Source organism: Nicotiana tabacum, unplaced genomic scaffold (genome assembly GCF_000715075.1).
Source record: "Nicotiana tabacum cultivar K326 unplaced genomic scaffold, ASM71507v2 Un00533, whole genome shotgun sequence".
In the NCBI taxonomy this organism is placed as follows: Eukaryota; Viridiplantae; Streptophyta; class Magnoliopsida; order Solanales; family Solanaceae; genus Nicotiana; species Nicotiana tabacum.
The window spans coordinates 5837-14930 of NW_027438770.1; the positions used below are offsets into that span (position 1 = coordinate 5837).

The following is a 9094-nucleotide window of genomic DNA, read 5'->3' on the forward strand; positions in this document are numbered from 1 at the left end:
TCTACTAGACTCGCTCATGACTCGTGAGACCTTAGTGAACCTAGTGCTCTGATACCATGTTATTACGACCCAAAATCCATTAAAGGTCGTGATGGCGCCAGACACCGCTGTCAGGCAAGCCAAAAATAAATACTTAATTTGGTTCTCATTTTAATATTTTTGAAGTCATATTTTCCTTCAATTAAATAGTAAAAGATGGTATTCACAGTGTAAATAATAATATTCTTAACAAATTTAATACAGAACAACCCATAATCACCCCAAAACCCGGTGTCACAAGTGCATGAGCATCAACTAGGAATGTAACATAAAATACAGCATTTGTCCGGAATACAATTTTGGACAGGAGAAATATAAATACTCTAAAGGAGACTCTGCCGGCTGTGGGTCGTAATATGGAATGCAGCTCACGTAAGTCCCCTGCATGCATACACGCCTCTGCTCTCACAAGGCCACTAGTCGCATATGTACCTGCACAAAAATGTGCAGCAAGTGTAGTATGAGTACGTAATCAACATGTACCTAGTAAGTATCTAGCCTAACCTCGGAGGAGTAGTGACGAGGGGTCGACATCGACACCCACTAGTGGTCCAATAATATCAGGTACAGTAAAGAGGTAAGTAAATATGAGGCAGAGTAAATAAATGAGATAAACAAGTATAAATCACGTGGTACAAATCTCCTTCTTTACGAGGAACTCAAGCTCTCCATTAGAAATTTCCTCCTTAACCGGAGCATATATATAGATATAGTGGATCTCATCAGATAGATTATCATTACTCAAATCAGGAAAACTCACAGATACATTGTCTTCTTGCCAAATATTACGCACGATTCCATGAGGATATGATTTAGGAAATGTCGAGGCATACGGCTCGATCCAACATAAATATTTAAACTGTGCACTGTCGATGGTCGAACGGCACGAACCATAGATACATCTATTAAACTTCCGAGGCAAACGCCCCGCTCCCATAAAAGTGTGGTACATAAATCCTGCCGAGGCGATCGGCCCGATCCCATAAGAGTAAAATACATAATCCTGCCGAGGTGAACGACCCGATCCCATAAGAGTGAAATACATAATCCCGCCGAGGCGAATAGACCGATCCCATTAGAATAGGAAGATTTGACGGGTCCTTGACCCCACTCACGAATAAACGTGTGAGTTGTAATTTCTTTAACGAAAACCTTTCAATGAAGTATATATATATGACGGAAACATGATGTAAGGGGAGTAAAGTTATTCGGTGACTAATCATGAACTCGTGAAGTCTCTACAATAGCAAGTCTAGTCTCAAGTAGAAATGTAAAACAGAGGAATTTAACAGGCGAGAAAATGCTCAAATAGTGCAGCTACATCATGATGTGAACCTAAGCCTACCCGGACAATAACATGTATGTAGCTACGTATGGGCTCTCGTTACATCGCGCGTACGTATTCCCCACAATAAGTAGCACGCATCAACATACAACACCTAGGGATATTTCCCCCTCACAGAGTTAGACAGGAGACTTACCTCGTCTCAAAGCTTACTTTCCGGTCCAAAATTGTGCTTTAACTCCTCAACTCGGTGCCAAACGATCGAAGCTTGTCAAATGTTATATAAAATAGTCAATACATGCTCAAGAGTTCACATCTTAGCTATTGAAGTGATTTTTCCAACCCAAATTGAAGAATTCCTAAAATTCACCCCTAGGCCCACATGCCCAGATTCCGAAACTTTTCGAAGATAACCACTGCCCATAACATCATGAACTCAATATATGATTTGTTCTCAATTCCACGCCCTAATTCGTGGTCAAAATCCAAAAATACCAATTCTAGGTTTTCTACCGAAAATCCCACAAATTTTCCCAAATTTTCATGTTTAAATCCATGCATAAACCATGTATTTAACTTACAATATATGGGGATCACTTACCTCATTAAAGATGACAAAATGGCACTCCAAAATCGCCCCCAAGGCCGACTCCAATGAGAGAAAAGAGGTGAAATGAGCCAAAACCTGATTTAGCTAATTTATGTATTCTGCCCAGGCAACCTCCGCACCTGCACTCACTAGACCTCTTCTGCGGTTCCGCAGGTGCGGCAAAATATTCCGCTTCTGCGGAAGTCTCCCAGCTGCCCAGCCCGCTTCTGCATTAAATTCACCTGTGGACTGCCATTCCCCCACTCCCTTTTCACATATGCAACCTCCTGGCCACTTTTGCGGCTCCGCACCTGCAGCCAAAACATCGCAGGTGTGGTTACACTAGATGACAGCAGCTCCAGCATTCCTCCAAGCCCAATCTCGATCCGTTTACCATCCGGAATCCACCGAGGCCCTCGGGACATCAACCAATTATACCATCATGTCTTAAAACACAATATGAACTTAGTCGAGCCTTCAACTCATATCAAACAGCGCTAAAAACACAAATCACCCTCCAATTCAAACTTAATGAACTTTGAAATTTCAGACTTCTACAATCGATGTCGAAGCCTATCAAATCACGTTCGATTGACCTCAAATTTTTTACACAAGTCATAATTGACATTACGGACCTACTCCCACTTCCGGAATCAGAATCCGACCCCGATAACAAAAAGTCCACTCCCCGTCAAACTTCTCAGAAAGCTTCGAATTTCTAACTTTCGCCAAATGACCCCGAAATGACCTACAAACCACCAAATCCTCTTCCGGGCGTGGTCCCAATACCTGAATCACCATACGGAGCTATTCCCAGACTCGGAATATCAAACGAACATCAATAACATTGAAATACACCTCAACCGAATTTTATGAAATTTTTCAAGTGCCAACTTTCTACCATAGGCGCCGAAACGCTCCCGGGTCATCCAAAACCCGATACGGACATACGCTCAAGTCCAAAATCATCATATCAACCTGTTAGAACCTTCAAATCCCGATTCCAAGGTCGTTTACTCAAACAATCACACTTTAGTCAATTCCTCCAACTTAAGGCTTCCGAAATTAGAATTTTCTTTCCAAATCAACTCTGAACTTCCCGAAATTAAATTCCGACCACGTGTACAAGTCATAATACCCGAAGTGAAGCTACTCAAGTTCTCAAACTGCCGAACTATGCGCTAAAGCTCAAAACGACCGGTCGGGTCGTTACATTTCAGCTGACATATATCACTGTTTTGGAAATTTCTGAAAGACACTATTTTCTGTTTCAGTCGAAATTGGTATGAAATTACTGTGGAGTTTTAAATGTTGAACTTGAAAGCATGCCTACCTTTTTATGTTGGAAATTACTGTATTTGGACATAGTTGTGAAGCTCATAACTATCTTTAGTTCTTTATTTATTATTGTGACTTACTGAGTTGGTTGTACTCATACTACTCGTGTGCAGATCCAAGTGATCCCGGACACCGCGGGTGTTGATTCTTTCGCACAGTTGATTTTCTGGAGATTCCGAGGTAGATGTCGTGTTTCGCAGACCTTGTCTCTCCTTCCCTATCCTCTTGTTTATTGTATTTGGTCTCAGATCATTATAGACCATATTTTCCAGACTTGTAATGTATGTACTTAGTGACACCGTATTTTGGGAGTGTTTGTATCGGTATTTGGGAGAATTTTAGTATTGTATTTGAATATTATGTTTCCAAACTAAAAGGAAATCGTGATTTATTGAGGTTGTCAGCTTGTCTAGTATTTAGATATGCGCCATCACGACAGGTGTGATTTTTGGATCGTGACAATAGGGTTGTAGTGGAGTTGTGGCGGTGGTTGCTAGTGGTAGTTTTCCGCTAGAGATTGGTGTTGGTGGTTAAGCATTAGTAATGGATAGAGTAGTGGTAAAGAGTCACATTCACAACAATATTTAAAATTATTAACTTTAAACTTTATATTTTACTGTTTCTAATGTCATGCCTTTATATCTACGAAAGTTGGCATGTTTAAGACCACAATCTAATTTCTTTTTTAAACTTCATCACCAATCAAACAGGACTGCCACATAAAATTAAACTGCAGTATAAAAGTGAATCTGGTCCAAAAAGATAACTCTCAACGAAGGAAAAACTAAATTAGAACTAATCAAGATCAACAGGAAAGCTAAGAATCCACTAACATTTATATGTGTATTTTAAAAGTCTGGTTTTACCTCTGCAATTATTTCTTTGAGAGCCCTGACAATAGGCTCTGACAGGTAGCAAGAAGCTTTGCTAAAGCTATCTTAATTTTTTCTGCCCATCACAGTCAATACCATACGCCCACCTTTCACCAATTCTATTGAGCGTAACTTGAGAAAATTTACAAAATCTCTTTCATATTGCTCGTAACATGCTTCAATCACATCTAGTGGGCTTGTACTTTCCACGTGAATATTTCCTTTATTATTCTCTATCCCAACAGGTACCTATTAGAGGAGAAATAAAAGTTAGAGTTACTTATTCAAAATAAGTATGATCATATTATATATATGCTCTATATTTTAATTGCCTTTGAATAATGTTAAAGTTATCTTCGTGTGACCTATAGGTCAGGGGTTCGAGTTGTTGGAAGCAGCCACTAATGCTTGCATTAGAGTAGGTTGTCTACCTCACACCCTTAAGAATGCGGGTCTTTCCCGAACCTTGCGTAAATGCAGAATGCTTTATGCACGGGCTACCCTTTATTATTTTAATTTATCAATTTTGAAATCTAAGACATGATAACTTACTAAATAGATCTCTTAATAAAATATAGGGTCTGAGCTTAGATACACTTGTAGATCCACCCCCGAAAGCATTGGGTTAAGTTAAACTTGTGCACAACCTATCCTATATATCCTAAATCCGCATTTGACACCTATATTATTGATTTCAAAAAAACAAAATTAAAAAGAGAAACAAATACTATAGGATTATGATTTTATATAACTTTTCAAGTTCTTTTTTCTTCAAGTTTGCTCACAAAATTATTTTGTACCGCAAAATAAGAAAAAATTGCATCATCTCCTAGAATCCATATGCAAATTGCTCACATACTCCAACACGACATTAAACCTGTAACGACCCGACCGGTCGTTTTGAGCATTATAACCCCATTCCCCCATTTACTGCTCAATTTATGCCTTATATTTGTTATGTGACTTGCCGAGGATAATTGGTTCGGGTCCAGTGAGGTTTTGGAACACTTAGTTCCAAGGTTTAGAATTTAAGTTGAAAGATTGACCGGATGTTGACTTATGTGTAATGACCCCGGAGAATATTTTCTAAGACAATTAAGGTTTTATAGTGCCGAGGTAGATCAATTAGTATAAAGGTTATACAAATTTTTTGCGGGTCGGACTTTTTGGGTTGAACAATGCACTGGGGAGTAAACAAAATTTGTGGCAGAAAAAATGCGTTTCTGCGGACCGCAAAATGGCCTCAGAGTAAGGCAGTTAAGGGGTCGTTTTGGATTCCATTCTGCGGTCGACTATGCGACCGTAGAACTGTTCTGTGATTTATTATGTGACCGCAGAACAGGTCTGCGAGCCGCATAGCGACCGCAAACCCAAGCAGGTGTTTCCCAGTTCTGGAGGCCAATTTTGCGGCCGATATGCGGACCGCATATCCAATCTGTGGTCGCATATGCGACCACATATCCTATCCGGTGCTTTATTTTTTGGGGTTTTATAACCCGATCCAACTTCGATCCATAGCTCTTGAAGCTCATTTTGGAGCAAAAATCTGATATTTTTAGAGAGAAGGGAGAGTATTCTAAAGAGAGGAAGAAGCTCATGTACTTTGTTCATCAAGATCTTGTTCAAGCTTTGAAATCCAACAAGGAAATATCACAAGATATTCACCTAAAATGTAAGGTTCTAACCCCTAATCTTCAATTTCGAGTTTGGGTAAAGATGGGCGATTAAGAGTATGATTCTTGGGTGTAAGAGTATTATTTATACGTATCAATAAGGTTTATTGAAAGAGTGTCGAGTTCAAATGGGTAAAGATTGGGTTGAAAATGGTATAAATCTTCAAAGATTTTAATTGAAGATTTGAGGGTCGAGTTGATGTCGGAATTTGGTAAAATTTGTATGGTTAGACTCGTGATTGGATGGGCGTTCATATTTTATAACTTTTGTCGGGTTCCAAGACGTGGGCCCCACGGGCGATTTTTTGAGTTAATTTCGAATTTTATTGGAAAATTAGTATTTTCTTATGGAATTAATTACAATAATTGGTATTGACTGAATCGAATTAATTGTGGCTAGATACGAGGCTTTCAGAGACCAATTCCCGTGGCAAGGGCATAGCGGAATAAAAAATTACACGGGTTGAGGTAAGTAACAGTTCTAAATTTGGTCCTGAAGGTATGAAACCCCGGATTATGTGTTATGTGATTTGTTTTGAGGTAACGCACATGCTAGGTGACGGGTGTGTAGGCGTGCACTGTAGGAATGGTGACTTGGTCAAATTCCATGGAACTGTCTAGTTGAATAATCTATTGATATCTGTACATTCTCTACGTGTTAGAGAAAATTGAGCTGAGACTCGTTTTAAAAATCATGCTTATGCATTTGTTGTTATTGTTGGTACCCACTGGGGTCATTTCTGTGGTTGAATTATATGTTCAAATTGAAATTTCACACTTAGTCATGTTCATTCATTTTATATCATATCTCACTCTCTGTTGCTATTTATTGATGCATCATATTATCATTTTGGGCTGCTTTTCATGACATCTTGAGCCCGAGAGACTGGAGAGGTTGATGACTGAGTGAGGCTGAGGGCCTAATTGTGAGGATATATATGGGATCGGGTTGCACGCCACAGCCTGTTTCATTGTTATAGTGCTTGGGCTGAAGGAGTCCCTCCGGAGTCTGTACACACCCCCATTGAGCGCAGATACCTACTGAGTGCGAGTGCCGAGTGTCGAGTGATGAGTGACTGTGAGGAAAGAGTGACTGTGAGGTTGGAGTGAATGGGAGGACTGAGTGACTGTTACTCTTAGAGGATGCACTGATTTCATTATTTGCTGCATTTCAACTGTCATATATCACTATTTTGGAAATTTCGGAAAAAAAATATTATTTTCTATTTCGGTCAAACTTGATATAAATATTTAGTGAAATCTTAAATGTTGAACTTCAGAGCATGCCTACTCTTTTATATTGGAAAGTACTGTATTTGGACTTAGTTGAGAAGCTCGTCACTACTTTTAGTTCTTTATTTATTATTGTTATTTACTGAGTTGGTTGTACTCAAACTACACCCTGCATTTCATGTGCAGATCCAGGTGATCCCAGATACAGTGGGTGTTGATTCTTTCACACAGTCGATTTTCCGGAGATTCAGAGGTAGCTGACATATTTTGCAGACCTTGTCTCTCCTTCCCTATCTTTTTGTTTACTGTATTTGGTCTTAGATTATTATAGACTGTGTTTCCCAGACTTGTAATGTATAGATGCTCATGTACTCAGTGACACCAGGTTTTGGGAGTGTTTGTATCGGTATTTGCGAGACTTGTGGATTGTGCTCAAATATTATATTTTCAAACATAAAATAAATTGTGGGTTTTTAATGTTGTCGGCTTACCTAGTATCGGGATAGGCGCCATCACGACAGGTGTGATTTTTGGGTCGTGACAAAAGCAGGTTGAGGTCTAGTGTTTGAGTAACACTGTTACCCATTATATGAAAAACTACATGCTAGGATCATCAAAAGGCTGGCTTGTTCGAAAGAGCTTCAGATTGGATTCAACACTACATACGATATTCCGTTCCGGCCCTCACTAACTCTTTGCTTGAATTAAGCTCGCACGTCAGGAGTGTGTTAAAAATATAATTAAATAAGTAAATATATACTCTTTATAATATTTTAAACTTCTACGTAGATGAGATGAATTCATGAGTACTTAACAATACAAAAACATACTTGGGAAAGCCAGTGGACACTGTAAGAGGAGTGAACAAAGTGCAGACTCTTGGAAGGGAAAAGTCTATTATAGAGTGAACCAGCAATTCCCGCAACAAAGCAATTAGGATCAAATATCCATCATCTCCCATATTCTGTCTCCTCAAATCTTCATGGAATTCTGGCAACGATCAGAAAATGGTATTAAAATCATTACCAGGAAGATTATTCAAGAAAATTTGAAATTCCGGCGATTGTTGTTGTTGGCCGTTGCTTTTGCATTCTTCGCGAATAGCGCTACTAAGTTGTGTGACCACCAAAAGAGTATTAGGTCCAGAGGAACAACCTAACTCGGGAAAGGCTGCGGTAGAGTGCAGATATGGCTTCCTCTAATATTGGCTTTGTCGTGAGAATCACCTTTTGCTGTAAATATAAGGAAATGAGTTTACTTTTATATGCACTAACTGTATAAAAGAATTTAGATGTGTACTTTCTACGAAACATACAGAATGTTTATATATACAAAAAATATACATTTTTCGGGTATTATTTTGAGAGTGGCTATACAGTGTCAACTTTTCATTATTTGACCTTTTTCAACACAATTTCGAAAACTTTTTTTTCAAGTTTCAACAAAATTTATGTCCAAACGCTAGTTAAGTAAAAGGAAATAAGTCTAAGCTTTATGTACCGATAAGATAAGAAATACTATCAGATCACTTAAATGATAACTATACGTTTTACACTGTACCTTTTACACTATCAGTATATATAAGTAAAATTCATAAGAACTTGTTATTTATAATTGTTGCGAGTTTATAACTCCATTAGGAATAAAAAGGTGTTTGATGATACCTGAAGCTTAGAGTTTTTTGCATAGCTTGTGTCTCCAATTCCTCCATTCATGTGAAGTATTTTAGCAACTTCCATTATTGTCCTCGCGAGCCAACTGAGAAAATATTGTACACTATGGGTGTGTTTGGTGTGAAGGAAAATATTTTCCGAAAAATATTTTTTAATTTTTTCATATTTGATTGACTTAGATATTTTGAAAAATAGTTTTCTCGTGAACTCATTTTTCTCCAATCGGAGAAAAATGTTCTCCCTATCAAGAAAAGGGAAAATATTTCTCAAACAAGAAAAATAAGTAATAAAATCACTCATTCTTCAGGAAAGACATATAAAGATCAAGGACTAGAATCGTTAAGGGTAACTAGCCTATTTTCCTATTTGTGTACCTTAATTATATGTATTAT

General features: G+C 38.3%; 1 pseudogene; it reads right to left on the bottom strand.

Annotated features, from left to right (window-relative positions):
* Nucleotides 1-298: 298 nt before the first annotated feature.
* Nucleotides 299-8768, bottom strand: LOC142179303 (S-adenosyl-L-methionine:benzoic acid/salicylic acid carboxyl methyltransferase 3-like; annotated as a pseudogene).
* Nucleotides 8769-9094: the final 326 nt, after the last annotated feature.